The sequence below is a fragment of the Felis catus genome, chromosome D4, assembly GCF_018350175.1.
Source record: "Felis catus isolate Fca126 chromosome D4, F.catus_Fca126_mat1.0, whole genome shotgun sequence".
Lineage (NCBI taxonomy): Eukaryota > Metazoa > Chordata > Mammalia > Carnivora > Felidae > Felis > Felis catus.
In genome coordinates, this window is record NC_058380.1 from 31,070,591 (window position 1) to 31,082,185 (window position 11,595).

Below are 11,595 nucleotides of genomic sequence, written 5' to 3' on the forward strand. Positions count from 1 at the left end.
AAGTTTGAAATATTGTGAGAATTACCAAAATGTGACACAGAAGCATGAAGTGAGCAAATGATGTTGGAAAATGGTGCTAATAGACTTGCTCAATGCAGGGTTGACACAAACCTTCAATTTGTAAAAAACACAATATCTGCAAAGTGCAATAAAGTGCAATAAAATGAGTTATGTCTGTATATATTTCTTTGGTATGAAATGCACCATGGGTTGCTCCTGAGTCCATAGTGAATATACATCTATTGATAAATTTGGCCTTGTCCAAAAACAATTCATCCTTCTTGTCCTAATACCCTAAGGATCCACCTTCGTATATGCTACCTAGTTTCTGCTTATACTATTGAGCAAGATCTTGAGTTTGTGTGTGTGTGTGTGTGTGTGTGTGTGTGTGTGTGTGTGTGTGTGTTAATTTCTGGATTAGCCCTTGCAATTTTCCTTCTGAGCATAGCTGGGTTTTTATTCTCACTATAGGCCTGGAGCCAGCAAGGGAGGTTGTACAGGCAAAGCCTGAGGACAGCGTGCATTCCTTTTTAGGGGTAAGTTGTATTAGGGCCACCCCTTAGGATTTAGAGAGAAAGAGAGCCACTGTCAGAAGTCAGTTAACCTTCCTTTTTTTTCTCAGCTCCTCACAAACAGCGATTTTTAGTAAATCTTAAAAGCCTTAAAATTGCAGAGTGTGCCAAGTACAATGAAACCTGAACTACCTTGTAAGCCTCAAAGACCTAATTTGTTTTTTTTTTTTTTTGAGAGAGAGAGAGACAGAGAGAGACAGGGAGAAAGAGAGAGAGAGAGACAGAGAGAGAGAGAGAGCGCAGAAGCAAGGGGGGGACAGAGAGAGAGAGAGAGAGAGGGAGGGAGACATAGAATCCAGAATCTGAAGCAAGACCCAGGCTCTGAGCTGTCAGCACAGAGCCAGATGTGGGGCTCGAACCCACAGACCGTGAGATCATGATCTGAGCCAAAGTCGGATGCACAACTGACTGAGCCCCCCAGGTGCCCCTAACTTGCTTTTGATCCTAGTTGTACACCAAAGGCAAAGTGTACAGAGCAGAGAATAGCTATTTCGACCAACTACTAATAGACATTTGACCATATCCTTCTTTTCTGATAATAACTTTGGGCTTCCTGGATACCAGATAATCCACCTAAGTGAAGGAACATAATTTCCTTACCTTGATCTTTTTTTTTTTTTACTGATTTAAATGTTTTCTTAATTTTTTTATTTTATTTTATTTTTTAAATTTACATCCAAGTTAGTTAGCATATAGTGCAACAATGATTTCAAGAGTAATTTCCTTAATGCCCCTTACTCATTTATCCATTTAGCACCTCCCACCACCCCTCCAGTAACCCTCTGTTTGTTCTCCATATTTTTTTTTCAACGTTTATTTATTTTTGGGACAGAGAGAGACAGAGCATGAACGGGGGAGGGGCAGAGAGAGAGGGAGACACAGAATCGGAAACAGGATCCAGGCTCTGAGCCATCAGCCCAGAGCCCGACGCGGGGCTCGAACTCACGGAGCGCGAGATCGTGACCTGGCTGAAGTCGGACGCTTAACCGACTGCGCCACCCAGGCGCCCCTGTTCTCCATATTTAAGAGTCTCTTATGTTTTGTTTCCCTCCCTGTTTTTATATTATCTTTGCTTCCCTTCCCTTGTGTTCATCTGCTCTGTGTCTTAAAGTCCTCATATGAGTGAAGTCATATGATAGTTGTCTTTCTCTAACTAATTATGCTTAGCATAATAGTTCTATCCATGTAGTTGCAAATGGCAACATTTCATTCTTTTTGATTGCCGAGTAATACTCCATTGTATATATATACCACCTCTTCTTTATCCATTCATCCATCAATGGACATTTGGACTCTTTCCATTCTTTGGCTACTGTTGACAGTGCTGCTATAAACATGGGGGTGCATGTACCCCTTTGAAACAGCATCCCTGTATCCCTTGGATAAATACCTAAAAGTACAATTGCTGGGTCGTAGGGTAGTTCTATTTTTAATTTTTTGAGAAACCTCCATACTGTTCCCCAGGGGGGCTGCACCAGTTTGCATTCCCACCAGCAGTGCAAAAGAGATCCTCTTTCTCTACATCCTCGCCAACATCTGATGTTGCCTGAGTTGTTAATGTTAGCCATTCTGACAGGTGTGAGGTGGTATCTCATTGTGGTTTTGATTTCTATTTCCCTGATGATGAGTGATGTTGAGCATTTTTTCATGTGTCAGTTGGCCATCTGGATGTCTTCCTTGGAGGAGTGTCTATTCATGTCTTTTGCCCGTTTCTTCACTGAATTATTTGTTTTTTGGGTGTTGAGTTTGCTAAGTTCTTTATAGATTTTGGATACTAACCCTTTGTCTGATAGTCATTTGCAAATATCTTCTCCCACTCCTTCAGTTGCCTTTTAGTTTTGCTGATTGTTTCCTTCACTGTGCAGAAGCTTTTTATTTTGATGAGGTCCCAATAGTTCACTTTTGCTTTTGTTTCCCTTGCCTCTGGAGAAGAAGTTTCTGTGGCCATGGTCAAAGAGGTTTTTGCCTGCTTTCTCCTTGAGGATTTTAATGGTTTCCTGTCACATTTAGGTCTTTCATCTGTTTTGAGTTTTTGATGTAAGAAAGAGGTCCAGGTTCATTCTTCTGCATGTCGCTGTCCTGTTTTCCCAGCACCACTTGCTGAAGAGACTGTCTTTATTCCATTGGATATTCTTTCCTGCTTTGTCAAAGATCGTCACCTTGATCTTGACCTTACTCTAAGTCCACTCTACCAGGGATTGGGGGAGAAAGTGTAATTACCTGACATCCATCCCCGTATGGGTAGTGATCATTTTATAAATGACATTACAGAATTGTAATGTCTCTCTTGAAGATATTCTTGTATTCAAACCTTATCTGAATGAATACATGACATAAATTCCATCTATTGAGAGCCCAAATATATTGGATCACTTTTTAAACTGTTGAGTCAACTCCATCTTGGAAATCTCTTTCTGGATTTCTGTCACTATAGATTTGTTTTGTCTTCTCTAGAGTTTCATGCAAAAGGAATCACATAGTGTATACTATTTTGCGGTAACTTTAAAAAACATTTTTTTAAAATGTTTATTTATTTTTGAGAGAGAGAGAGAGAGAGAGAGACAGACAGACAGAATGTGAACGGGTGAGGGGCAGAGAGAGGGAGACACAGAATCTGAAGCAGGCTCCATCCAGTCTTTGAGCTGACAGCACAGAGCGGATGTGGGGCTCCAACCCAAGAACCTTGTGAAATCATGACCTTAGCAAAGTTGGGCGCTTAACAGACTGAGCCACCCATGCGCCCCCTTGTGGTGGCTTTTTAAAAGTTCAGGGTAATAATTTAGAAATTCATCTTCTAGTTGAATTCCAGCAATGCAGAAACAGACTCACACAGGGAGAAAAAACTGCTTATGGGATCAAGACGTACTCATTGTGCTAAATGGTTTGAATTCAAAGACATGTACTCATTCCAATTTCCTAGTTCTTAGACTTTCCCAATAAATGTCTAAAATTTCATCTAATATACTTCCTCAAGGTGTGTGGGTACAATAGTAACTGTGATTCTTTGAAGAAATAGTGGCCTCAAACTACCTAAATTTGTTTAAAAAAATATTAACTTACGCATCCAAGAAGTTTAACGAACCATAATTAGGACAAATTCAAAGAGATTTATACCTAGACACATCATAGCCAAAGTGTTGAAAGCTACACACACAAAGAAAAAAATCTTGAAAGAAGCAAGAGAAAACTTAATATGTGCAAGGGTGCATCAATATAGAAAATGTCTAAGTTCCCATCAGAGAAAAATGACCCTAGAAGGCAGTGGAATGATATATTCAAAATACTGAAAGAAAAAACTGCTAATAAGGAATTTTTTATCCAGTGAAACTATCTACCAGTTATAAAGGTAAAATAAGGACATTCCAAAATTTAAAACGATTGAGAGAACTCCTTGATATCAGAACTGATTTATGAAAAATACTAAAGAAAATTCTTTGGAATGTAGAAGAGAATGACACCAGATGGTAGCTCAAATTGACTGGAAGAAATGAAAAGTGTAGAAGAAATCAATATCCATGTTAAAAATAAAATAATCTAAATATATTTTCACATTTCTTCTGTTAAATTCTTTAAAATATATAACTTTGTGTAAATAAATAATTATAACATTGTAATGTTGGTTTTGTAAAATATACAGATGTAATATATATGAAAATAATAGCACAAGAGGGGAAAAGAATAGAGCTATGTTGGAGAAAATATTTTATATTTCATGGGAATCAAGTTAACATCAATTTGAAATAAACTGTAATGAGTTAAGATGCATATTGGAATTTCTAGAGCACACACTAAGGAAATGGTTAAAAATATAGTAAAAAAAATTATTAGAGGAATTAAGATGATATACTAAAAGATTTATTTAATACAAAAGAAGTTATTAAGGGAGGACAATAGGAACAAGACAGTTAAAGACATAACAAAATGGCAACTGTAACTCTGACCCTATTAACAACTGCACTAAATATGAATTGTCCAAACAACCCAACTAAAAAGCAGAGATTGGCAAAATAGGTAATAATGTAAGATCCAACTATAACAATTTACAAAAGACACACATTAGATTCAAAGACACACAGGTTGAAAGCAAAAAAATGGAAGATATACCATGCAAATAACAACCAACAGACAGATGGAGGGGTTGTACTAATACTGGACAATGTAGGGTTTAAAAAATTTTTATATAAATTCCAATTAGTTAATATACAGTGTAATATTAGTCTCAGGTGTGTAATATAGTGATTCAACACTTCTATACAATACATGGTGCTCACAACAAGTGCACTCCTTAATTCTCATCACCTATTTAACCCATCCCCTCAACCTCCTCTCTGGTAACCATCAGTTTCTTCTGTATAGTTCAGTCTGTTTTATTGTTTGCCTCTCTCTCTCTTTTTTTCCCCTTTTGCTCATTTATTTCTTAAATTCCACATATGAGTGAAATCATGTGGTATTTGTCTTTCTCTGACTTTTTTCACTTAGCATAATACACTCTATCTCCATCCACATTGTTACAAATGTCAAGATTTCACTTGTTTTTATGGGTGAGTAATTCCATTGTGTATATATACCACATCTTTATCCACTCATCAGTTGATGGACATTTGGGCTCTTTCCATAATTTGGCTATTGTTGATAATGCTGCTATAAACATCAGGGTACACCTGTCCTTATGAATCAGTATTTTTGTATGTTTTTGATAAATACCTGGTAGTGCAATTTCTGGATCATAGGGTAGCTCTATTTTTAACTTTTTAAGGAATCTCCATATTGTTTTCCACAGTGGTTGACCAGTTTGCATTCCTACCAACAGTATAAGAGGGTTCCCCTTTCTTTGCATCATCACCAACATCTGTTGTTTCTTTTATTGTTAATTTTAGCCATTCTGACAGGTGAAATGAAAGTCAAAACACAATGGTCCGAAATCTGTGCCATGCAGCAAAAGTAGTCATAAGAGAGAAGTTTATAGCAATACAGGCTTACATCAAAAGCAACAAAAATCTCAAGTACAAAATCTAACCTTACACTTAAAGGAGCTGGAAAAAGAACAAGTTAAGCCTAAAGCCAGCAGAAGAAGGGAAATAATAAAGATTAGAGCAGAAATAAGTGATATAGAAACAACAAGAACAAAAACATCAGAACACAGCAATGAAACTAAGAGCTAGTTCTTTGAAAGAATTAACAAAATAGGTAAACCCCTAGCCAGATTTATCAAAAAGAAAAAAGAAAGGACCCAATAGATAAAATCATGAATGAAAGAGGAGAGATCACAACCAACACCACAGAAATACAAACAATTATAAGAGAACACTAGAAAAATTATATGCCAATAAATTGGGCAATCTGGAAGAAATGGATAAATTCCTAGAAAGATAGAAACATAAATTCCTAGAAACATTCCTACCAAAACTGAAACAGAATGGAATAGAAAATTTCAACAGATCCATAACCAGTAAAATTTAATCAGTAATCAAAAATCTGCCAACAAACGAAAGTCCAGGTCCAGATGGCTTCCCACAAGACTTCTACCAAACATTTTAAGAAGAATTAATACCTCTACTTCTCAAATTGTTCCAAAAATATAAATGGAAGGAAAACTTCCAAACTCATTCCAGAAAGCCAGCATTACCTTGATTCCAAAACCAAAGACCCCAATAAAAAAGAGAATTACAGGCCAATATCCCTGATGAACATGATGCAAAAACTCTCAATAAAACAGCAAATTGAATCCAATAGGTCTTTCAACTTCTTGTTTAAGTTTATTCCCAAGTATTCTTTTTGGTGCAATTGTAAATGGGAAATATTTTCTTAATTTCACTTTCTGCTACTTCGTTATTAATGTATAGAAATTCAACAGGTTTCTGTACATTGATTTTGTGTCCTGCAACCTTACTGAATTCATTTATCAGTTTTAGTCATTTTTGGTTTGTTTTTTTTTTGTGTGTGTGTGAAGTCCTTAAGGCTTTCTATATACAGTATCATGTCATCTGCAAATAGTGAAAGTTTTACTTCCTCATCACCAGTTTGGATGTCTTTTATTTTTCATGTCTGACTGTTGTGTCTCAGCACTTTCAGTACAATGTTGAATTAAAGTAGTGAGAGTTGATATCCTTGTCTTGTTCCTAACCTTAGGGGAAAAGCTATTTGTTTTTTCCCAATGAAGATGATATTAACTGTGGGTTTTTCATACATGGCCTTTATTATGTTGAGCTATGTTCCCTCTAAATCTACTCCATTAAGGGTTTTTATCATGAATGGATGTTGTATTTTGTCAAATACCTTTCTGCATCTATTGAAATGATTGCATGGTTTTTATCCTCTTCTTTTTTATTTTTATTTTTTATTTTTTAAAAGTGTTTATTATTTATTTTGTGAGAGAGTACAATTGGGGGAGGGGCAGAGAAAGAGAGAGGGAGAGGAAGAGAGACTCTCAAGGAAGCTCTGTGCTGTCACAACAGAGCCTGACATGGGGCTTGATCTCACGAACCATGAGATCATGACGAACCAAAATTCAGAGGTGGACACTTAACCAACTGAACCACACAGGAGTCCCCTCTTCTTTTTTTTTAAATGCAATGTTTAAAAAAAATATTTATTTAAATTCAAGTTAATTAACATATCATGTAGTATTGGTTTCAGGAGTATAACCCAGTGATTCATTACTTATACATAACACCCCATGCTCATCTCAAGCGCCCTCCTAAATGCCTATCACCCATTTAGCCCTTTCCCCACTGACCTCTCCTCCAGAAACCTTAGTTTGTACTCTGTATTTAAGAGTCTCTTATGGTTTACCACCCTCTCTGTTTTTGTCTCTTTTTTTCCTTCCCTTCCCCTATGTTCATCTGTTTTGTTTTTTAATTCCTCATATGACTGAAATCATATATTTGTCTTTCTCTAACAGACTTTTTTCATTTAGCATAATATACTCTAGTTCCATCCATTGTTGCAAACGGCAAGATTTCATTTTTTTTGATCATTGAGTAATATTCCACTGTGTGTGTGTATATATATATATACCACATCTTCTTTATCCACTCATCAGTTGATGGACATTTGGGCACTTTCCACAATTTGGCAATTATTGATAATGCTGCTATAAACACCAGGGTACACATGTCCCTTTGAATCAGTCTTTTTGCATCTTTTGGATAAATAACTAGTAATGCAATTTCTGGGTTGTAGGGTAGTTCTATTTTTAATTTTTTGAGAAATCTCCATACTGTTCTTCAGAATGGTTGACCAGTTTGCATTCCCACCAACAGTGCAAAAGAGTTCCCCTTCCTCAGCATCTTCGCCAACACTGTTGTTTCCTGAGTTCTTAATTTTAGCCATTCTGACAGGTGTGAGGTGGTATCTCATTGTGGTTTTGATTGTATTTTCCTGATGATGAGTGATGTTGAACATCTTTTCATGTGTCTGTTAGCCATCTGGATGTCTTCAAAAAGTGTCTGTTCATGTCTTCTGCCCATTTCTTCACTGGATTATTTGGTTTTTAGGGTGTTGAGTTTGACAAGTTCTTTATAGATTTTGGATGCTCACACTTTATCGGATATGTCATTTGCAAATATCTTCTCCAATTCTGTTGCCTGCCTTTTAGTTTTCTTGATTGTTTCCTTTGTTGTGCAGGTTTTTATCTTGATGAGGTCCCAATAGTTCATTTTTTATTTTGTTTCCCTTGCCTATGGAGATATGTCTCGTGAGAAGTTGATTTAGCCAAGGTCAAAGAGTTTGCTGCCTAGTTTGTCCTGTAGGATTTTGATGATTTCTTATTTTGCATTTAGGTCTTTCATTCATTTTGAATTTATATTTGCGTATGGTGTAAGAAAGTGGTCCAGTTTCATTCTTCTGCATGTTTCTGTCCAGTAATCCCAACACCATTTGTTGAACAGACTGTGTTTTTCCAATGGATATTCTTTCCTGCTTTGTTGAAGATTAGTTGGCCATCTTTGTGGGTCCATTTCTGGGTTTTCTATTTTGTTCCATTGATCTGAGTGTCTATTTTTGTGCCAACACTGTACTGTCTTGATGATTACAGCTTTAATAAGGCTTGAAGTCTGGAATTATGATGACTCCAGCTGTGATTTCCTTTTTCAACATTGGCTATTCGGGGTCTTTTTTGGTTCCATACAAATTTTAAAATTGTTTTTCTACCTCTGTGAAGAATACTACTGTTATTTTGATAGGGATTGCATTGAGTGTGTTGATTTCTTTGGGTAGTATAGACATTTTAACAATATTTGTTCTTCCAATCCATAAGCATGGAATGTTTTTCCATTTCTTTGTGTCATCTTCAGTTTCTATCATAAGCTTTCTATTATTTTCAGGCTATAGATCCTTTACCTCTTTGGTTAGGTTTATTCCTAAGTATCTGGATTTTGAAGCAACTGTAAATGGAATTGATTACTTGATTTCTCTTTCTACTGCTTCAGAAATGCAACCGATTTCTGTACATTGATTTTATATCCTGTGACTTTGCTGAATTCATGTATCCATTCTAGCTGTTTTTTGGTAGAGTTGTTCGGGGTTTCCATGTAGAGTATTATGTCATCTGTGAAGAGTGAAAGTTTGACTTCTTCCTTACCTATTTGGATGCCTTTTCTCTTTTCTTTGTTGTCTGATAGCTGAGGATAGGACTTCCAGTACTGTGTTGAATAGCAATGGTGAGAGTGGACATCCCTATTGTGTTCCTGACCTTAGTGGGAAAGCTCTCAGTTTTTCCCCATTGAGGATGATGTTAGCCTTGCGTCTTTTGTGTATGGCTTTTGATGTTGAGGTATGTTCCTTCTATCCCTACTTCCTTGAGGGATTTTATCAAGAAAGGATGCTGTATTTTGTCAAATGCTTTTTCTGTATCTATTAAGAGGGTTCTATGGTTCCTGTCATTTCCTTTATTAATGTAGTGTATCATGTTGATTGATTTGCAAATCCTGAACCAGTCCTTAAGCCCAGGAATGAATCCCACTTGATCAGGGTGAATAATTCTTTTAATGTACTGTTGAATTCGATTTTCTAGTCTCTTGCTGAGAATTTTTGCATCCAGTTTCATCAGAGATATTGGCCCATAATTCTCCTTTTTAGTGGGGTGTTTGTCTAGTTTTGGAACCAAGGTAATGCTGGCTTCATAGAATGAGTTTGGAAGCTTTCCTGCCATTTTTATTTTTTGGATCGGTTAGCAAAGAATAGGTATTAACTCTTCTTTAAATGTCTGGTAGAATTTTCCGTGGGAAGCCATTTGGCCCAGGAGATTTTTGATAACTGATTCAATTGCTTTGCTTGTTATGGGTCTGTTCAAATTTTTTATTTCTTCCTGTTTCATTTTTGGTAGTGTGTGAGTTTTTAGGAATTTATGCATTTCTTCCAGATTTCCCAGTTTGTCAGCATGTAAGTTTTCATAATATTCTCTTATAATTGTATTTCTGCAGTGCTGGTTGTGATCTCTCCTCTTTAATTTGTGATTTCATCTATTTGGGTCCTCTCTTGTTTCTTTTTGATAAGTCTGGGTAGAGGCGTTATCAATTTTATTTATTCTTTCAAAGAACTAGCATTTAATTTCATTATCTATTCTATTTTTTTCTTTCTATATTGTTTATTTCTGGTTTAATTTTTATTATTTCCCCTCTTCTGCAGAGTTTAGGCTTTATTTGTTGCATCTTTTCTAGCTCCTTTAGGTGTGATGTTAGGTTGTGCATTTGGGACCTTTATTGCTCCTTGAGGTAGCCCTGAATAGCAATGTAATTTCCTGTTAGGACTGCCTTTGCTGCATCCCAAAGGGTTTGACCATCGTGTTTCATTTTCATTGGCATTCATGTATTTTTAAAAAAATTTTTCTTTAATTTCCTGGTTAACCCATTCATTCTTTACTAAGATGTTCTTTAACCTCCATGTATTGGAGGACTTTCCAATTTTTTTCTTGTGGTTGATTTCAAATTTCATATCATTGTGATCTGAAAATATGCATGCTATGATCTTGATCCTTTGTACCTGTCGAGGGCTGATTTGTCACCCAGTATGTGATCTGTTTTGGAGAATATTCCATGTACACTTAGGGAAAATGTGAATTCTGCTGCTTTAGGGTGAAATGTTCTGAATATACCTGTTAAGTCCATCTGGTCCAGTGTGTCATTCAAAGCCACTGTTTCCTTATTGGTTTTCTGCTTATATGATCTGTTTATTACTGTAAGTGTGGTATTAAAGTCCCCTAGCTTTATAGTAATATTATCAATGAGGTTCTTTACATTTGTGAGTAATTGATTTATATGTTTGTGTGTTATCAAGTTAAGGGTATAAATATTTATAATTGTTAGCTTTTCTTAATGGATAGACCCCTTAATTATGATATAATGACATTCTTGTTACAGTCTTTGTTTTAAAATCTAGTTTGTCTGGTATAAGTATGGGTTCTCCAGCTTTCTTTCGATGTTCATTAGCATGATAGATGGTTTTCCATCCCCTTACTTTCAATCTGTAGTTGTCTTTAGGTCTAAAATGAGTCACATATAGGTGGGTTTTGTTTTTTATTATCCATTCTGATACCCTATTTCTTTTGATTGAAGCATTTAGTCATTTTAAATTCAGAGTGATTATTGAAAGACATGAATTTAGTCCCATTGTGTCACCTTTAGAGTTGGTATTTCTGGTGATGTTCTCTGGTCCTTTGTAGTCTTTGCTGCTTTGGTCTTCTCCTTTTTTTTTTTTTTTTTTTTTTCTTCCTGTACTCAGAGATTCCCTTTAAAATTTCTTTCAGGGCTGGTTTAGTGGTCATAAATTCCTTTAGTTTTTGTCTGGGAAACTCTTTATCTCTCCTTCTATTCTGAATGACAGTCTTGCTGGATAAGAATTCTTGGCTGCATACTTTCCCCAGCCAGCACATTGAATATTTCTTGCCATTCCCTTCTGGCCTGCCAAGTTTCAGTAGACAGGTATGCTGCTAACCTTATGTGTCTACCCTTTTAGGTTAAGTATCTTTAGTTGCTAACTGCTTTCCAAATTCTCTCTTTATCTTTGTATTTTGCAAGTTTCACTA